The sequence below is a fragment of the Leptonychotes weddellii genome, chromosome 2 (genome assembly GCF_054177405.1).
Source record: "Leptonychotes weddellii isolate Sample4059 chromosome 2, ASM5417740v2, whole genome shotgun sequence".
Taxonomy (NCBI): Eukaryota; Metazoa; Chordata; class Mammalia; order Carnivora; family Phocidae; genus Leptonychotes; species Leptonychotes weddellii.
This window is the reverse complement of record NC_138370.1, coordinates 122,450,886-122,471,735: the sequence shown is the minus strand read 5'-3', so window position 1 is coordinate 122,471,735 and position 20,850 is coordinate 122,450,886. Positions and strand designations below refer to the sequence as shown.

At 38.8% G+C, this 20,850-nt stretch overlaps 1 long non-coding RNA gene across 1 annotated transcript in view; it reads left to right on the top strand.

Moving 5' to 3' along the window:
- Positions 1-3,985: 3,985 nt before the first annotated feature.
- The window catches only part of LOC145720350 (uncharacterized), a 30,469-nt gene continuing 13,604 nt past the window's right edge, over positions 3,986-20,850 (top strand). Inside the window, exon 1 of the long non-coding RNA XR_014143267.1 lies at positions 3,986-4,212. This is a non-coding gene — a long non-coding RNA (uncharacterized LOC145720350). The remainder of the gene's footprint in view (positions 4,213-20,850) is intronic.

The window sequence follows — 20,850 nt, the reverse complement described above, 5'->3', positions numbered from 1 at the left end:
AATAAATGGTTCTTAAATTTCACTGGGCATAAAAATAACATGGCAATCTTATGAAAATACAGATTTCTAGACAAGGATGCCCACTCTCACAATTTTTATTCCACATAGTACTGGAATTCTTAGCCAGAGCAATTAGGCAAGAAAAAAAAATAAAATAAAAGGCACCCAAATCTGAAAGAAGTAAAATGATATCTGTTTGCAGATGACATGATACTACATATAGAAAACCCTAAAGACTCCACCATAAAAACTGTTAAAACTAGTAAACAAATTAAGTAAAGTTGCAGGATACAAAATCAACATACAAAAGGCAGTTGCCTTTTTATGCCCTAACAACTAACTATTGGAAAGAAAAATTAAGAAATCAATTGCATTTATAGTATCACCAAAAAGAATAAAATAGGTATAAATTTAATCAAAGAATGAAAGAGCCGTACACTGAAAACTGTAAAACATTGATGAAAGAAATTGAAGAAGACACAACTAAATGGAAAGATATGGATTGGAAGAATTAATATCATTAAAATGTCCATACTACCCAAAGCAATTTACAGATTCAGTGCAATCCCTATCAAAATTCCAATGGCATTTCCACAAAAATAGAACAAACAATCCTAAAATTTGTATGGAAAAACAAAAGACCCCAAATAGCCAAAGAAATCTTGAGAAAGAAAAATAAAGCTGGAGGCATCAAACTTCCTGATTTCGAGCTACAGTAAACAAAATAGTATGGTACAAACAAAACAGACACATAGATCAGTGAAACAGAATAGAGAGCCCAGAAATAAACCCACACATATATGGTTAATTTCTGACAAAGTTGCCAAGAATATACAATGTGGAAAGGATAGTCTCTTCAATAGAGAGCCACATGCAAAAGAATGAAGCTGGGCTCCTATCTTATATCATACACAAAAATCAACTCAAAATGGTTTAAAGATTTGAACATAAGACCTGAAACTATAAAACTCCTCGAAGGAAATATAGGGAGAAATCTCCTTGACATTAGTCTTGGCAATGATTTTTGCATTTGACACCAAAATCAAAGGAAGCAAAAGGAAAATTAAACAAGTGGGACCACATCAAACTAAAAATCTGCACAGCAGGGCACCTGGGCAGCTCAGTTGGTTGAGCACCTGACTCTTGATTTTGGCTCAGGTCATGATCTCAGAGTCATGAGATGGAGCCCCCTATAGTCAGTCTCTATTCTCAACAGGGAGTCTGCTTCTCTCCCTCTCCATATGCCCTCCTACTTGTATGTGCTTTCTCTGTCTCTCAAACACATATATCTTGTAGAGAAAAGATTTTATAAACTAAACTAAACTAAACTAAAAATCTGCGCAGCAAAGGAACCAATCAACAAAATGAAAAGGCAACCCACAGAAGAGGAGAAAATATTTGGTAAAACACACATCCAATAAGGAGTTAATATCCAAAATATATAAGGAACTCAACTAGTTAGTAACACAAAAACAAAACAAAACAGCAAAAAATGAAAAACAAAACAAAACAAAATTAAAAATGGGCAAAAGACCCAAAGAAGACATACAAATGGCTAACATCTGAAAAGATACTCAATATCATTCATCATCAGGGACATGCAAATCAAAACCACAATGAGATATCACCTCACACTTGTTAGGATCTCTATTACCAACCAAAAAGACTCTTGCCTTTACCAACCTCTCCCTGTTTCCCCCATTGCTGGTGAGATGTGGAGGAAAGGGAACCCTTGTGCACTGTTGGCGGGACTATAAATCGGTGCAGCCACTCTGGAAAGCAGTATGGATGTTCCCCCAAAATTAAAAATAAAACTACCATGTGACCGAGCAATCCCACTCCTGGGTATGCATATTCAAAGGAAATGTCATCATTGTCTTGAAGAGATATATGCTATCTGCACTCCCATGTTCATTGCAACATTATTCACAATAGATAAAGTCTGGAAAAGCCTAAGTTTCCATCAACAGATGATGGAGATATATATATATATATATCATATATATGTATATGTGTATATATATATATATAATGGAATATTATTTAGTCTTTAAAAAGAAATCCTGCCATTTGAAATAACTTTGATGGACCTGGAGGGCATTGTGCTAAGTGAAATAAGTCACACAAAGAAAGACAAATACATGGATCACTTATACATGGAACTAAAGAAAAAAAAAAATCAAACCCATAGAAACAGAGTAGCATGGTGGTTGCCAGGAGGTGGGGGATGGGGGAAATGGGGAGAGGTTGGTAAAGAACACAGGCTTTCAGTTATAAGATGAATAAGGTCTGAGGATCTAAAGTATAACCTGGTCACTATGGTTGTTAATACTGTATTATGTAATTGAAACTTGCTGAGAGTGGAACTTAAGTGTTCTCACACAAAAAAGAAAAAGGTAAATATGTGAGGTGATGGATGTGTTAATTAAGTCAAATGTGGGAACCCTTTCATAATGTATACATATATCAAATCATTTTATATACTTTAAATATATTACAATCTTATTTGTCATTATAGCTCAATAAAGCTGAATAAACACACATGTGAAAACGATGTTTGTGAGCATGCTACTTGTTTGCTACATTGAGGGAAAAAAAACCCAGATTCCTGGGTCAACTCTGACCTACTGAATCAGAATTTCTGAGAGGAAGTCCTGAATCTGCGTTTTAGCAGCTGCATCCTCAGGTAGTCTGAAGACCACATTTTGAGATAAACCCAAGTGACCACTGTAATGAATTAATAAGATTTTAATGGTATATATTTTTTGGCACATTTACTAGGGATTCCAATTATTATCACTGTCTGAAAGAATACAAATTTTGTATACAGAACTTAAGAGGACTTTGTCATAAACTTATCTTTTAAGTTAGCTGTTTTATAACCAGAAAGAATAAGCCAATGAGAAGGAAAATCAGAAGCTTCAAAAGATAGCAATGAATATCATAATATTTCACAGAATATTTATATTAGTTGGGGAAGAAAAATGTTCCATATCATAAAATAAACAAATGAATACTAAAAATGTAACTTTAAAAAAATGAGATTAATTTTTAAAAATTACTCCAATACTATAATGATTATGAAACAAGTATAGAATATAGAATAGGTTTTGAAAATACAAAGTATTTATGATACATGTATAAAGCATACACACACACACAAAGATTTAATAATAGTATAAATATACTTTGGTTAACCTTACTAGTTAAGAATATTTTGAGTAACTGACTGTTAAATGCATAACGTTCGGGGCGCCTGGGTGGCTCAGTTGTTAAGCGCCTGCCTTCGGCTCAGGTCATGGTCCCAGGGTCCTGGGATCGAGCCCCGCATTGGGCTCCCTGCTCCCCGGGAAGCCTGCTTCTCCCTCTCCCACTCCCCCTGCTTGTGTTCCCTCTCTCGCTGTGTCTTTTTCTGTCAAATAAATAAAATCTTTAAAAAAAAATGCATAATGTTCAAAATATACATATCTGAAGAGATGACTTACATATTTACTTGTGACAGAAGAAAAATCAGTTAATTTACTGAACTAATTTGACAGCCTAAACTGCAGTACTCAAGCAAAATCTCTGTGCATTTCATATTTACAATCAAAACATTCCTGAGTTAAGAAAAAAAAAAAAACACCTGTCTTTATAGCTTCAAGGAAGTACTGTTAAGTAAACTTAGGGGACTTCCAGAGGTAGCAAAATGGGGTGGGGAGAACTGTAGCACGATCCCATTTTTCTGATAACTGAAACTTAAACTCCTGGAACATAGCTGCACAATTTCTACCCTGAAAGACTGGTTCCTTCTGAGGGTCCAGGTCCTCCTGAACCTTGAAAATAAAGGGCAGAGGTATGACCTCAGAGCTGGGAATCAGAAATCAGATTCTAAGGGGTAAGTCAGCCAAGGATACAGAGTTCTCTAGAATGGAGCTTTCTTGGGACATGAATCATGTTTATTTTAGACACAAAACTTTCTAGCTCCATGGAAAAAAAATCATTTTTACTTGATGAAAATGTCTCTCTGCCAGAATGTTAGGGAACAACTGAGTCGTCCAAGCCCCAAGGCTCTGTGGCTCATTTGCAAAGTTCCCTTTCTTCATCTGCTATCTGTGCCTCCTCCCTGGCCTTGTGCCCGGCGCAAATTCTCAGTTCTACCATTGTGCTAAGGACGAGAGTGTGTCCGGAGCGTATGCTGCACTCTCCAGGGAGTTCGTCTACCTCCTCCAGGTAAGTTCGTGTGTCTCAAGAGGATCCTTGGGACACAGAAGGCATGTTGTGCCTGATGAAAGAAACTCTGTAAGCCTGCCTCAGAGCCTGTCATTAGTGGATACCATAGCTCTCTGCTTCCGGGGGAGTTCCTGCATGACTTTTAAAGCTGTTACATGATTTACAGCTTTATTCACTTTAGTTGCAAACTTGAACACATACACAATGCTCTATTTACCGCTAATAAGCGAATGCTACACTGAGTGGGGTTGTGTTCCTTTGAGCAGTTGCAGTTTACACAAGCAGGGGCAGAGGGAGAGTGAGAAGCAGGCTCTCTGCTGAGTACTTGCTACGTGCTGACTGCTGCACTAAGTTCTTTTTACATGGATTGATTATCTTAATCTTCAAAGGAATCCTATAAATACATAATTGTACAGTTGGAAGATTTATTTATTTATTTATCTCTACAATTCAAATTTATTAGATCTGTCCACAGTCAGCCATGGTGATATTCTTACCATTTCTTGCCATTTCTGGACCCAAGGCACCATGGCTTCTACAATATTCATGCTCTCTTTCACCTTGCCAAAGACCGTCCAACCACTCAGTCTCAGTACAGACGAAAAGTTGGCTGGTCATGGGTCCAGCATTTGCCGTGGACGAGCTCAAGACCAGTGTGATTCAGGATGAAATTCTATTCATCGAATTTCTCCCTATAGAGGGTCTTACCTCCAGGGCCATTATGAAATGAAGTCACCACCTGGCACATAAAACCCAGAATAATTCTGTGAAAACAAAATTCTTCCTCCCCCATGCTCACAACATGAAAGTTTTCTGCAGTCTTTGGAAATTCATCTGCAAACAGCTGGAAGGGGATGCTGCCCAGGAGCTCACCATCGATGCCACGTCGAAGAACGTGGCGGGGTTGACCGCAGCTGGATGGCACAGGCAGCTCAGGAGTGATGGCTTCTGCAAGGCAGGAAGAATTTTAGAACATTTAGGAAACTTCCAGGATCACCCAACTACTAGTCGTTCTGGGATGCAAACTCCACATGAACCCAGAAGTCTGCTCTTAATCTTTTTTTCTATGCTATCCACATCCCTGAACATGATTTCTAAAGCATGCCACAAATTGCTCCCACCCGTCTGAGCTAATGTCAGCTTTTATTTCTCTCTACATTACACGGAGTTCACTAATACACTATAAGCATGCCATGTTCATTTCAGCCGTTTGCCTTTACTTTTTTTTTTTTAAAGATTTTATTTATTTATTTGCGAGAGAGAGAATGAGAGACAGAGAGCACGAGAGGGAGGAGGGTCAGAGGGAGAAGCAGACTCCCCGCTGAGCAGGGAGCCCGATGCGGAACTCGATCCCGGGACTCCAGGATCATGACCTGAGCCGAAGGCAGTCGCCTAACCAACTGAGCCACCCAGGCGCCCCGTTTGCCTTTACTTTTGCACCTGTGGGTTTTCTCTTGCCATCGAATCAAATCTCTTCTTGGGTTAAGGTCTTACTCCAGAGCACAACGAAGTCTTCACAAATGCTACAGTACACCTAGATCTTTTCTTGGAGCCTCTAAAACCACTTATTGTTTGCACCATCAACTTTCACAGTCAGTTATGGAGCACCTTAAATTTTTATTTAACTAATATATATACAGCTGCTATTTATTCATCCCAGAAGAAAATACTTAGCCCTTGTTATTTGCCAGGCACTGTGTAAGTGCTAGAATACAAAGATGGGTAAGATTCAGTCTCTGGAAGAGCTTAGTCCCGGGGGGCAACAGATATGTTAGCTAAAATATTAGAATGCACTCTAAGTGATAATGTTGGAGCATTGTATTGCATAATGGTTTAGCACATGAGTTTTGGAATTGTCAGATCTAGGTACATTTTGCAGCTCTGCTCTTCAATAGCTACGTGAGACATAGCCTCGTTCTGTTTCCTCATTTGCAAAATGCAGATACTAATAGTAGCTACTTTTTAGTAGAATTTACAGAATTAGAGTTTATAGAATTAGAGCAGTAAAGTACTTAGGACAGTGCTCGAAGTCTGTAAATATTTATCCCTTCCCCCCCCCATAATAGGAATTTGCATTTATTCTATACATATTCTTCAGTGGGAATAGAGAAGATGGAATGAATAGCTATGCTTGGATGGTCAGGAAAAGCTTAGGAAAGAAGAATGAATTTGAATACGGTCTTGAAGGATGAGAAGGAATTCACCTTATTTTGATTTGGTTAGACTATAAGGAGAACATGGAGAAATGCTAGTGAAAGGAGTCTGGAAAGAACACAGGCAGATTGTAAAGGGCACTGTACATGCAAAGCATTTGTTCGCTACCTTCTTGTTTACTAATTCCTGAAAGGCTTTGGTGTTGTGCCAGCAATTTCCAAAGCCATGGGCCCACCAAATATTACCTGTCTATTAAAAAAGCATAGACACATGTTATGATTCTTACAGATCCTAATTATTAAAATATCAATTTGTTTTAAGGTTTTGCTGAAATGATCATGACTTTTGGGCACCCTATCTCTATCAATTAATGAGTCCTAAAAGAATTACCATATGCCCTATGCCAGTGATCGATTTATTGACTCTCAACCCCAAATTCACCCTTCATAGCCTGCTCCTCAAAAGTAGTTGTAAAGCTCTTCAATATTTTCCCTTTGCATCTGGTGCAATGTTAAACTTTGAGAGACATTTCAGGAGAAAGAAGCATGAGTCTCTCTGGCTATTCCATTGAGAATGGATTGGGGAGAAGGGACTGGACGTGCAGAAAGACCAGTTCATCTGTTCATTTATCCTTTAATTTAGCAAAGACTTATGAGAACCTACTCAAAGTCAGTTAAAGAAAACACAGTCTCTGCTTCAAGAAGCTCAGAGGGGAAGGGGTGATTATGTTAATCATGATAAGGATTGTGCTCTGCGCTGACCAAGAGAAGCCTGAGATGCTGTGAGAGCTGGAGGAACAGCCAACCACAGCTGGGGAAGAGAGGACAGTATTCTAGGGGAAATCTTTGGGATTGAATCTTGAAGGAAAATGAAAGTTATTCAGATGCAGAAAGGGATGAAATGTGGTCTAGCTAAAATGCACCACATATGTAAGGTGAGAGAACACTGAAGCAAAAGCTGAGTGTTGGAATGGGCTAGTGCTGGGGGTTGGTGAGAGATGAAGTTAGAGAATTTGGAACCAGATTATGGAACACTTTCCAGGCTATTTGATATTTAGATTGTTTCTATATTTTAAAACCTTTATAGAAAAGTTGAAAGAACAGAACAAAGAACTTTTCTCCCTGAATCATTTGAGGGTAAGTTGCCAACATGATGTTTAAACATCTCCCCTCCTTAAATGTTTTAGTGTGCATTTCCCACAAACCAGGACATTTCCCTACATTACCATAATACAACCACCAAAATTAGGAAAGTAAAGTTGACCTATTACTACCATCTAAGCCTCACACCTTATTCAAGTTTCACTAGTTGTCCCAATAATATATATATTTTTAATACTGAAAGGATTCAGTCCAGAATAAAGCACTGTGCTTAGTTGTCATGTCTCTTTAGCCTCCTTCATCTGGAATGCTTTCTCACCCTGTCTTGACTTTCATTTCCTTGATCCTTTTGAAAATTACAAGTTAGTTATTGTGTAAAATGTCCCACAGTGTGGGTTTGTTGGATATTTCCTCATGATTGGATTCAAGTCATGCATCTTTGGTAGGCATATTCCAGAAGCAATGTTGTGTTCTTCTCATTGTATCCTATCACTGGTGATATTAACTTTCATCATTTTATTAAGGTGGTATGTCCCAGACCTTTCTACTCCATGGTTACTCTCCCCCCACCCTTACAATTAATAAATATTTTGTGAAGAGATCTTGGAGACTATGTAAATAGCCTTTTCAAATGGTCAATTAATCTCCTTGTCTAGAGCATGTGGATGAGTACAGACTCGTGTGACTATTTTAGTCAGTGACTTATGTATCTTTTTGAGATATTCCCATTATTCTCTGAACCCTTCCTTACTTTTTGGCACAAGATGCTCCAGCCTCATTGTGTATTCCCTGCCCCAGCGCTGGAATCAGCTATTTCTCCAAAGAGCCCTGTTTCCTTTTAGTGAAGAAGAGTATTTAGAAACCAACATTTGGGCACTAGGGGGCTCATTGCTCTCAGGGTGACACTGCTCCTAGACCCTCAGAATGTATATACATATACATACATGCATTTATAGATATATTTATTTTTGTTTTCTGTATCTATTTCTTTGTATTGAAAGCCATGAGTTCACAACCAATATCCCCAATTCTAAGCCAATACCTCATTCTTATATTCTCCCTTTCTATAATTATAGCTTGTTTCTCTGGTAGTGGGAAACCTGGCTCCCTCATCCTCAATATATTTACTTATTTGCTCAATCCTCTGTATGTAATCATTGCCACTAACTACTGTCAAACTCTCATCCCTACAAATGCTCTCCTCACTCTGATTGAGCTATGATACCCTGCTCTGGGCTACCCCTATGCCCTCCCACAGATGCTCTTCTCTCATTGCTGGGGTTCCTGTGTCCTAACCTGAGTCATTCCCCTGCGCAGCCCCCTTTCCCACTCCAGTGGTACTTTGCCATCCCAGGTGGGCTACCATGTTTCTTCCCCAATCACTCCTGAAGACACCTACCTTGCTGAGCCCCAATCTAATGGGTTTTGGATTGAATTGCTCTGGAAGTAAACAACTGAATGGAAGGGAGCAAGAGAAGGGAAAGGATAGAGAAGGAGAAGAAGAGTACTTCTAATTAAAAAATATATATTATAAATAACATTCTCTTTTTGTACCTAAATCTTTATCATTAATTTAGATTTTCTGGGATGGATTTCCAGAAATCAAATTATTGGGTTAAATGTTATAAACCCAATAACTTATCTTAATTTTTACTTCTACCAGCAGTACATGACAGTGTCTATTTTATCCTAGACAGCTTTGCATATTATATCTAATTAAAAAAATTTTTTTGTTAATTTTATAGATGAATATAACATTTTATTTTCTATTTCTTTCATTGCTAATAAGCTTGAACATTTTTCTATTTATTTAGCCATTTTTAGCTTCTCTTTCATAAATTATCTATTTTCTTATCTATTTACACTTGGGAATTTTTACATTTTTCTTAGGTTGATATATTAATATTAACAATCATATTTATTTCAAGATTAGTTTTTAAAGTGGCTTCCTCTGGCCACTCTCTACATTTGTACTTGCCTTTCTCTGCTGCCAATCGGTATTTTCTAAGATACATGCAAACTAAGGATAATATTAATCTAGAAAATATAAAATTTGGAATATAAATGGCCTGTTATAAAGCCATTCAAAAATATGGTGTACTTTTTAAAAACATTTATTTGTGGATAATTCTTATCTTTTTTACTCTCCATTAGGTTGACAGATTTATCTAATTCTTCTCTCAAATTTTTTTCACTTCATATAATTTGATGCTATGGTAGTAACATTATGTTACTGGTAAAGTGAATTTTTCATCATGTATCTCTTTTATCTCTAATATTGTTTTTTAATCTTAAAGTCTATTTTACTAGACATCAGTTTTTTTTTTTTTGGTTGGTATTTGCATGCTATAACATTTTCAACCTTTTATTTTCTGCCTTTCAGTGTTATTATGTTTTGGGTGTGTCTCCTGTTGAGTCAGGATTCTGGTAGGAAATAAAGAGGCAGTGCACTCAAAATGTTCGTTGAAGAGAGTTTAATAAGAAATTCTTGGCAGAGGTATAGACAGCATTAACAGAACCAATAAGAGATGGTGAACTACTCAGACATTAGAAACAGGGAAAAGCACTTATACTCTAGCCCTGAAGGGTCAAAGAGAGAGAGCACTATTAGTAGAACCCAGTATAAACTGTGGCAGGGAAAGGGGGCACCCGCAGGATCTGTGATCTTAAGTAGAGATAACACAACCACTGAAAAACTCTGGCCCAGCAGTGAGGTAAACTGGGGGAATTAATACCCTTACTTCTCTCTCCTCCCACCCTATGGCCTGCCATTATTAGCGACTGGCCAAACCCCACCAGAAGTTAGAGAGCAAAGGATCTCAGGGATACAGAACATAGAGCTGGGCCTAGAGCTAGACAGAGAAGAGTAGAGAAGAGCCTGTGCACATGTAAACAGCTCATAGCTGGACTTTGTTGTTGTTATCCAGGCTAATAGATTTTCCTTTTGAATGGAGCATTTAGTTCATTTACTTACATTTATTGAGATTACTAGTGTAATTCATTGCTAAGATTTCATGTCCCACATTATCTATTTTTTTTTTCTCTGTCATGACTACTTTTTGATTATTTGAGCCATTTTTTTTCATTCCACTCATTCCATCCCTATTATTTTAGTGGTTACTTTAGAGATTTATACTATCTTTAACTTCCTCCGAAACAATAGGAAGATCTTTGGAACACTTTTGCTCTGATTACCCCTCTCCTGACTTATATACAATTGTTGTTGGGTATTTTAACCCAATAACACATTATTATTATTTTCTGTTTATATATGTTATATTTAGATATAACATAACTGTATGTTTATAATATATAGTCAATATTTATTTAGATTTATTTACTTTCTTTGCTCACCATTCATCCTTGCATTTTAGACTTTCCATCTTGAATCACTTTTCTTCTTTCAATCTTTTGGAACATTTTTTGTTAAGATCTATTGGTGATAAACTCTTTCTGCATTTTTTGTTTCTGAAAATGTGTTAATTTCACCTTTTGCTAGATATATAATTTTAGGTTGACATATTGGAAGATAACATTCTATTGATTTAGGGCTTTCATATATCCATTGAGAAGTCTGATATCAGCATTATTGCCATTCCTTGGAAAGATAGATTTTAAAATATTTTTTTGTTTGTTTGTGGATTGCAGTTTCACTATGATATGTCTAGGTGCAAATTTCCTCCTATATATCCTGCACTGGATTCATAGATAACTCTAAAACTGTTGATTGGTGTCTTTCATTGGTTCCTAAAATTATCAGATCTTAACACTTCAAATACTGCTTCTACCTCTTTCTCTCTCTCCTCCTTTTTGTACTCTGAATAGGTACATATTAGACCTTTTCCTCTATCCTCCATGTTAATCTCTCTTTTATATTTCACATCTCTTTAACTCTTTGTGCTACATTCTCCATAATTTCCTCAAATCTATTTTCCAGTTCATAATTTTTTCTTTAATGGTGGCTAATATGATGCTTAGCTTGCCCATTGAGTTTTAAATTTTAATGTTCATATTTCTCATTTATAGAAATTCTCATTGGTTCTCTTTCAAATCTGCTTTGTCACTTCTATGGTATTTTCTTCCATTTTCATTATTTTTAAACCTTTCTTTTATTCCTTTGAACATACTAAACATAGTTATTTTACTTTCTGTGTCTAATAATTCCAATATATGAAGGTTTGTTGGTCTGGTTCTTCTGTTGGTTGTTTCTGCTAGCTCTTGCATAAAATGCCTTCTTTATGAATTTTATGTATTTTGTGATTCCTGACCTGCTATTCTTTGGAACTTTATCTGGAGAAATACTTTGAATTCTGAGTTGAAAAAATACTTTTCTAGAAAGAATTTGCATATGTTTTTGGATGACGGATTGTATGTTCCAAAGATGGTGACGATAGTATCTTGCATCCTATATGCTTACAATGTGACTTTGACACTCCTCCCTTTGAGAAGTGGGGTCTATTTTTTTGTTCCTTGAATCTGGGAGGGCTTGTGACTAGAGTGGAAGTGATTCTATGGGACGTCCAAGGTTCAGAGATAAAAAGCAAGACAGTTTTCCCCTGGTTCTCTTGGGATGCTTTGCACTTTAAACCAGCAGTCACATGGAAAGGCCATATGCAGGTATTTTTGCCAACAGCCTTAGCCGAGGTCCTAGCCAACAGGCTGCATCCACCACCAGACATGAGAGGAAACTAGTTGACAGATAATTCCAGCTTCCAGCCCTTTGAGTGACCTCCTGCTCTCAGTCTTCTCAGATAGGAACCAGATGAAATGGAACAAAGACAAGTTGTCCCTGTTGTGCACTTTCCAAATTCTTGACCCACAGAATCCATGAGTATAATAATATCACTGTTGTTTTAGGATACCAAGTTTGGCGGAGTGTGGGTTCTTATTCAGCAATCAGTGACCAGAATAATTCTGCCAGATACCTGGGGACAAGACCAATATAAGACTTTAACTTGAATTCTAGGCTTTAGAGTTTTTTGGGCAACAAAACCACGGTAATTCTGGCTACAAACCTGCTTGAGGCTGGTAGAAGAGGTATTTTCCCCTCTACCCAATACCATGGTTTAAGAGTGGCAGTTTCCTTGTGGTCCCATCCATGGTTTGGTGGTATGAGTAGGGGACAGGTTTATTTCTAGCTCACCCTTACACTGAATGCTTATCCCTTTGGTTTAAGGGAGCTTTTATTAGGTTCCTCACTTTGGGTGGGTCTTGTGTTTTATCTCCTGTTCTCTGCTCCCTGTAAATTTAAAAACAAAAACAAAAAACTGATGCTTATATTTACCAGGTTTTGACAAGTGCTCTCAAAGTGAAACCATTTTCACTGCTCCCTTTATTTACCTAGTTTCCCACTTTAGTTTTTGGCCTGTGTGTATAAATATATAATTTTTCTCTCAGCTCCGTGATGCATTTAAAAAGATGCTTTGCATGTTATAAATGGAATTTTTGGTGGTTTTCAGCAGGTGGCTTGCTTGGGACTCTGTTATAAATGTTATGGGGGACACAATTCAGCTCATATGCTGAAGTCTTAACCCCCAGAACCTCAAAATGTGACTGTATTTGAAGATAGGGTCTTTAAATAGGTGACTAAGTTAAAATGAACATTAGAGTGGTTTCTAATCCAATATGACTAGTGCCCTTTTAAGAAAAGTAAATTAGAACTACAATAAAATATCACCTCACACCTGTTAGAATGACTAAAATAAAAAACACAAGAAATAACAAGTGTTGGTGAGGGTGTTAGGGAAAAAAAACCCCTCTTGCGCTGTTAGTGGGAATGAAAACTGGTGCAGCTACTCTGGAAAACAGTATAAAGTTTCCTCAAAAACTTAAAAATAAAGCTACCCTACAATCTAGCAATTGCACAACTGGATATTTACCCAAAGGATACAAAAACACTAATTCAAAGGGATACATGCACCTCTATGTTTCCTGCAGCATTATTTACAATAGCCAAACTGTGGAAGCAGCCCAGGTGTCCATAGATAGATGAATGGATAAAGAAGGTGTCATATGTATATATCACATATACACAATGGAATATTATTCAACCATAAAAAGAATGAAATCTTGCCATTGGCAATGATATGGATGGAGCTAGAGAGTATAATGCTGAACAAAATAAGTTCAGTCAGGGAAAGACAAATACCGTAAGATTTCACTCATATGTGGAATTTAAGAAACAAAACAAATGAGCAAAGGAAAAAAGAGAGAGAGAGAGACAAACCAAGAAACAGACTCTTAACTCTGGAGAATAAACTGATGGTTACCAGAGGGGAGGTGGGTGGGGGGATGGGTGAAATAGATGGAGGAGACTGAGAGCACACTTATCACGATGAGCACTGGGTGATGTATGGAATTGTTGAATCACTGTATTGTACACCCTGTTCACTATACTGGAATTAAAATTAAAAGCTTAATAAAGAAAAGGAAATTAGAACACAGAGACGTACAGAGGGAAGATGATATAAAGACACAGGCAGCCATCTACAAACCAAAGAGAGAGGCCTCAAGAAGAAACCAACCCTGCCAACACTTTGATCTCAGACTTCTAACCTCCCGAACTGTGAGGGAAAAAAATCTGTTGTTTAAGTCATCCAGTCTGCGGTACTTTGCTCTAGCAGCCCTAGCAGACTAATACAGGAACTCCCTCCCCATTCATTTGTTTGGTTAATCAATAGTTGAGAGCACCATTAATAATGATTTATTAAGGGACTGGCTATTGAATTTATTTTTTTTTTGCAACTTCGATGTTTCTTCTTGCTTCTCCCCTGTTGTCTCCCTTTTGACCATTTCATTGGTCTTCAACACTCACCCACACCATGAAAGAGGAAAATAGAGGCAAGAAAACCCCATTTCTTCTGTTGTACCTCCTAGTTCACACCTCGGATTATTCGTGTGGTGTTGTGGGGAGCGGGTGCAGAATTTTAGGCCAGGTCAAGTTTCTGCATCAGTCCATTTATTATTCTGGGTGACTCCACATATTCTAATAACACAGCCTCTTGTTGTATTGGTTATAAATGACACTACATAGGCTAATGTGTAACCTATGCTAAAAAACAAATTTCAACTGAGTACATTTTAAAGATGAAATTGAAACCGCTTAAAAGAATAAGGTTGAATAAAAAATCAAAATGGCTGCACTAATGCTTCCGTGAAGCTTGATTTTATTTTTTTATGTATTTTTTTTTTTTTTAAGATTTTATTTATTTATTTGACAGGGAGAGACACAGCGAGAGAGGGAACACAAGCAGGGGGAGTGGAAGAGGGAGAAGCAGGCTCCCCACGGAGCAGGGAGCCCCATGCGGGGCTCGATCCCAGGACCCTGGGATCATGACCTGAGCTGAAGGCAGACGCTTAACGACTGAGCCACCCAGGTGCCCCGAAGCTTGATTTTAAAGTAAAGTAACCTTTTTCCTCTCTTCTGCAAACCTCCCCTCCTCCCTTCTTAGCCTTTTGTTTCAGGAACTCTGCACCACCCTGAAAACAACCAACCAGGCCAGCAGCACATAGGTAATTCCAGTCGAGACTGGCTAGATCCTGTATTTCCTTATAAAACACCCAGCCCCTTGCTCTGGGCAGACTTGCAGGTTTTGAAGGCCGAAGACTGCTGCAGCCTCCTTTGCCCAGCAAAGCAATAAAGCTATTGTTCCTCTTTATCCCAAACTCTGTCCTCGAGTTTTATTTTGGCTCTGAGGCTCCGAGGTCAGTTTTCAACAACATTATTGGCTTTATTCAATAATTCATAAGTCGGGCAGCATCCAGAAAGGAGCTCCGAGGAGCTGTGCAAAATGGAAGACTTTTATGGACAGATGGGAGTTGGAACAAGGAAGTTATACTAGACAAAAAAGCGAATGGTTATGGCAAGTTCACTTTCCTTTAGGGGATGGCAGTGTCTTTCAGGCAGATTACCTAACAAGTGATTTCTGATTGATTGGTTTGAGATTCCATTTCTGGGAGAGCTGAAACTATAACTGTCGGTTTGGTGACATGGGGCTTAGCATTAAGTGACTCTATTTTGGGCCTATTGTCTTGTTTTTAACATCTACAGTATATTGTATATTGCCCAAGTTTCATAAGTTTTAAGCTACTCAAATAACATAGCAAAGTAAAGTTGTGACAGGGAAATCATCAGGGTGGTTATATCAAGTAGTTATGTTTTTCAGATATTTTAAATTAAAAAAACACCCATTAGTCCATCTAATTTTTGGTATTTTAGTTCCAAAAATAAATACTTAGAAAACTTGAAGGAATCATTATTTGTTACTCAAATTAGTTCAAATTTTACAACACAGGCAATAAATCAATTTTCCTCAATGGAAATCTTATGCAGGCTCTTCTAAAAATTTTACATTATTTTTGGAGATAATAAGATGTAACACAGAAACAGATGGAGAATCAAAAACAAATACTTGTTTTAGCAAAGTAAGTTGGAATTGGAGTTAAGTACCAAGTGAGTCACAGTGTCTGTACTTTCAGACCAGTTTAACTTCATTATAATTACTCAGGCTTAATGAAAGAGTCTCCACAACATGTGTGTGATAGTATGACTTATAAGAAATATATTTTGGTCATCTGAATAGCCAAACTATATTTCTTCTATGTATTTGGTCTTCCACAGTTCCTGGCTCACAGTTGCCCAAACCCTTGTCAGTTCCTCAGGGTTGAGAAGGATCAAGATGTCTTTTGTTATGTTAATGAAGTGACTTCTGGAAAGTATTGAAGGAAGGGCGTTCCTTGCCAGGAGAACCAATCATATGATTAGAGGTGTGGAACTTTGAGTTCCACGCCCTGACCACCATGAGAGGAGCTGGAAGTTGAATCATTCCAGTGGCTAATGATTTAATCAGTTGTGCTTATGTAAGGAAGTCTCCATAAAACCCCAAAAGGATGGGGTTTCAGAGAGCTTCTGGGTTGGTGAACACACAGGTATTTGGGGAGAGAGTATTGTGCTTGGAGAGGGCATGGATGCTCTGTGCCCTTTCTCCATACCTTGCCCTGTGCATCTCTTTCATCTGGCTATTCCTGGGTTATATCCTATTATAACAAACCCGTGATCTAGTAAGTAAAAAGTTTCTCTGAAGTTTGTGAACCGCTCTAGCAAATTAATAGAACTCAAGGAGAGGGTTGTGGGAATCTTCAATCTGTAGCCAATGGATCAGAAGCACAGGAAATCACAGGCTTGTGTCTGGCACATGTGTGGGAAGGGCAGGCTTAGAGGACTGAAGCCTTAGCCTGTGGAATCTGATGCTATCTCCAGGTAGGTAGTGTCAGAATTGCTTGTTGGCATGTGGGGAACCCCTACACACGCTGGAATTGGCACCAGGATCAATTTTAATGTGAAAAAGGTGTGATGACATGTATGAGCACTTGGTTGGGGAATATGGGGATTCTGGGCCCTCTAATAATGGATGCTAAAATGAGGCTTTGAAAAATATAACAATCTCATTCTTTTATATTCTGAGTAATTTAGGGCATTTCCTTATTAAATCAGCATTCCAAAATTTCAGAAAAGAGCTAGTATAAAAGTCTATTTCCATAATGAAAATAAAATCAGATTTCCTAGAAAAAGTAAACTATGCATCTCAGTTCTTAAGAACATAGGAAGGAGAGGGCACCTGGGTGGCTCAGTCGTTAGGCGTCTGCTTTCAGCTCAGGTCATGATCCCAGGGCCCTGGGATCGAGTCCCACATCGGGCTCCCTGCTCTGCGGGAAGCCTGCTTCTCCCTCTCCCACTCCCCCTGCTTGTGTTCCCTCTCTTGCTGTGTCTCTCTCTGTCAAATAAATTAAAAAAATCTTTAAAAAAAAAAAAAGAACATAGGAAGGAGAAATGTTAAAATTTGGAGATAGGGAAGGCAGTGGAAACTCCTGCTCAGCCAGCTGAAGAGAGGGGAGGCCCAGGAGCTAGAAGAAAGGGTGTTCTGGAGATATCCCCACAAGGGCAAGGCAGGGTCTAGGGTAGGGAGAAAACTTGGCTACCACTGAGGACTCCTGGGGACAGGCCTCCCAAAAGCTTGTCAGATCTTCATGTAGGAGAGCAGGGTGCGTTTCGAGGAGAGACTCACAGGGCTATGATTTCTTTTTTTTTAAAGATTTATTTTATTTATTTGAGAGAGAGTGAGAGAGCCCCCATGCGTGAGTGGGGGGAGGGGCAGAGGGAGAGAATCTTCAAGCAGACTCCACGCTGAGCGCTCAACCAACCGAGCCACCCACGCACCCCCAGAGCTACGGTTTTTTTTTTTTTTTTTGACCTTCTCCCCAGGATCTTGATTAGCTTGCATTTTTGGGCCACCCTACTAATAATCCTGTGTGATTTCATGGGCCCTTTATCCCTCAAACATTCCAAGTATTGATGTGTAAAAATCCCTTTAATGGGTCAAATAGCTTTATGGCTCTGTAAGTAGAGATAAAAGACTTAACAGGGAAAATTCCTGGTTGTGGTAACTCCCAGAGAGAAATTTATTCCTACGCAAGTGTGAGCAGTTAATCAACTGAGGAGAATACATTACTGATTAGAGAAGTTTGCATCGTTTGGGGAGGAGGGAATTCAGCGTAGGCAGCAGAGAAGTTGAGTGGGCAGAGCTAAGGAGCGTTCTTGTCTATCTGGGCCTCTTTCTCTTCAATGTTTACTGACAAATAGAAGTGTCTGTGAAGGTATTTTTAGGCGGAGACTTGGGAGTATTGCCTCTAGGCCCCATAGTGCTACGAAGGTTGTGAAGCAGAATTTATGAAGCCAATTTTATTGTCGCATTCAGTCGCTAGTGCCACCAATGGTCTTAATAAAGAAGGTCATTTTCAGAGTCCAGTGAGCTGATGTCCCATGCAATGCATTCAAACTAGCTTCTCTAATTTGTTGTGCTTTACTCAACAGAGTGATCATCCCACATTTTATTGTATTTTTTTACAAGTCAGGAGCACTTATTAGGTACGATCTTATTTTATATCCTACTCCTCCCACAAAGCGTTTCAGACTGCTAGCAGGAAATACACTTTATCAATGTAAACCACTTCATTTTGCTTAAGAAGTTTTGGGTCTTGTTGCTCGTCATTGTGAGAGAACAAAAAGCCAGGGTTAACCAACTGGAGGGAGTTAGGTGTTCAACGCCAACAACCTGCCAAATGAAGCTGACCCGAGGCTGAGTGACTTCAGGCAGCAACAACCAGCATTTGTGATTCAAATCATACCAATCCAGGAACTCACTTTGTTTACGTTGCCTCACTGAGTCATTTTTTAAAATGGGCCCTTGGTAACCCAAATAAATCTTTCTATAAATGGAGGAAACATTTTTGAGGGATGTGGAGGTCTTCCAAATTCCTCATTATGAAGCTTTCTTAAAGTTGCCTAAAGACTTTTTTGGGTAACTTTTTATTTTAAAAGTTGCATAGGAAGTACATTCTTACTATAAAAGTACAAAAGCAGAAAGATATTAAAGTCCACCTTCACCGAAGATTTTTTTCTGCTTTTTCTAGAATAGAGACGTTTTCTTTGTGTCTCTGGAAAGAGGAGAGCAGGGCTAGGCGGAGGTACCTCCTTGCATCTGTTTCTTCATCTTTCTCTGTATGAGTCAGGAGAAGCTCTGCATTTGCAGCAATAAACAAACCCTAAACCCTCACTCAACTCACTCACTCATGCAAACTGTACTGTGGGTCCAGTAGCTTTTCAGGGCAGCCCTCTTCCAAGTGATGACTTAGGAATCAAGTTGCTTTCATCTTACAGCTATTCCACCTGAAACACAGGACTTCCAGCAACACTGAAGCAGGGGATGAGCCAGAATGAGAACACATATGTGCTCTCAATTGCTAGAGACTAGAAATAACACACATCATTCCCACTCTCAATTCATTGGCCAGAGCTCATGCATAGGCCCTACTTAAGTTCCAGGGAGGCTGAAAAGTGTTTCTGTGTGCCCAAGACCAAGAGGGAAGCCATTTATGATGAGCACTACTAAGATTCTACCGTATTTTCTCTCTTCCTAATGTCCCTTCTACCCCAGCACCCTTGCACACAGCAGTGATAACCCCAAATGTCCTCAACTTTTGCAGGTATCTCTATACCCATTCCTGAGAACTATCCTTAGCAGGAAGCTATCTGAGGCAGGTTAGAGGCTAAAGAAGGAGAGGGTTTGGACACTGGGTGTGATATATGTAAGGAACAAAATCTTTCAATGGATAAGATGCTCATGTTTGAGAAGAGAGAAACCAGTAGAAACCAGTTTTCCTTGCCCCACACCCATTTGCCATCTAGCCCTACTGTGGTATGATAACAGGGGTAGGTAGAATTCTCCATCTGACCCTGACACTGTATAATGATGGGATTGTTCGGTTTCCTCCCATGAGCATCAATTTCCAGAGAGGAGAATCTGATTTCTACCTGGTCTGTGAGAGGAAAATAAACAACAGTGTAGGCAATTTTTTGAAATACTTAAGATTTATCCTTAGAGATCTATGAACTTTGTTTTCTTGCTTCCAAAGTATCCTATGCCTATTTGTCCCTGGCTCCCCAAACCCAGCTTTCCTTCCCACTTCACACATGTAGGTATTTACACTCGCAGTAAGAAAACACACACACGCAGAGTGAACTTCAGAAATACTCTCTCTAGGGGCGCCTGGGTGCCTCAGTCAGTTGAATGTCTGCCTTCAGCTCAGGCCATGATCCCAGGGCCCTGGGATGGAGCCCCAGAGCGGCCTCCCTGCTCAGCAGGGAGTCTGCTTCTTCCTCTCCCTCTGCCTCTGCCTCTCTCCCCAGCTTGTGCACTCGCTCTCTCACTCACTCTCTCCCTCTCCCTCTAATAAATAAATAAAATCTTTAAAAAAAAAAAAGAAAGAAAGAAATTCTCTCTGTAAATCAGTTTCCAAAGCCCTCTATGTTTCCACCCCCAAGTCCTCACTCCTGGTGGAGCCAGATGATTACTTGTGAGTTAAATACCTGGCATAATTTGTGGTTATAAAAGCCTTTATTAATTTGTAATTTACTCTAGATGTTAATTTATGAGCAAACATTTTTAATTAGGCTATTAATTCCATTGGTGTTTGGCTTTATACATCCTATGCAGTAAAATCTTTGCATTTTTCTGATTGGCCCTTATTCCCCAACTTTCTCTAATTTAAGGCCTTCAGTTACATAATTTCTATACCATGATATTTTGGCCAACCTATTTCACTCCTTCAAAAAATTAGAACTTTCTGAATGTGATGTGGCCCCCACTCTGTAGGTATGCATGGTCAGATGATTATAGACAGGGAGAAACTGGTCATCAGTTTCTCTAGGTCTAAGGAGGAGGATGGACAAAACCCAGAGCAGAATCAAAGAGGCCCAGGGCCCTTGCTAATGAGGAAGCAATGTCCCTTTGGCAGTAACCTTATCAGATTCACCACTCAGATCTGC